The sequence below is a fragment of the Lynx canadensis genome, chromosome A2 (genome assembly GCF_007474595.2).
Source record: "Lynx canadensis isolate LIC74 chromosome A2, mLynCan4.pri.v2, whole genome shotgun sequence".
Classification (NCBI taxonomy): Eukaryota; Metazoa; Chordata; class Mammalia; order Carnivora; family Felidae; genus Lynx; species Lynx canadensis.
In genome coordinates this window covers 3,158,656-3,159,258 of record NC_044304.2, presented here as the reverse complement: position 1 = coordinate 3,159,258, position 603 = coordinate 3,158,656, and positions in this window count along the sequence as shown.

The following is a 603-nucleotide window of genomic DNA, read 5'->3' as shown; positions in this document are numbered from 1 at the left end:
ACCAGAACAAGCTGGGCACCCGGCATCCAGTAGGTGCTTAATAGAGGCTCGTTAAATAAAATAATCTTCCCTCTGCCAGGACAGGGTCTGGCTCTGCGCTGGTCACCGAGGGATCCCCGGCAGCGCCCGGATCAAGTTAGCTGGGTAAGTAGAGGTACGAGGGTCAGGGCCCCCGGGCTTAGCTCTGCCTCTAAAGACCGTGGAGGTTTTGCGACCGGGGCAGAGGCCATGGGGGGGGGGCGCAAGCGCACAAAACGTGTGGGCTCAGCACCCACCCACGGCACCTCCATACACTGACGTCAGCATCACTTGAGTCGAGAGCCCCCGTGGCAATGACAGAATTGCCACTAGCTGAGGTCATTCACACACACCCTCCGCTGTCGCCCGTCTGCTATTTTTCCCCGTGACAGTTTTGATTTCGTTCTCTTTCCTTCCTTCTTTCTTTTCTCTTTCTTTCTTTCTTTCTTTCTTTCTTTCTTTCTTTCTCTTTTCTTTCTTTCTTTTTTCTTCTTTCTTTCTTTCTTTCTTCTTCCTCTTTCTTTCTTTCTTCTCTCTTTTCTTTCTTTCTTTCTTTCTCTCTTTTTCTCTTTCTTTCTCTTTTTT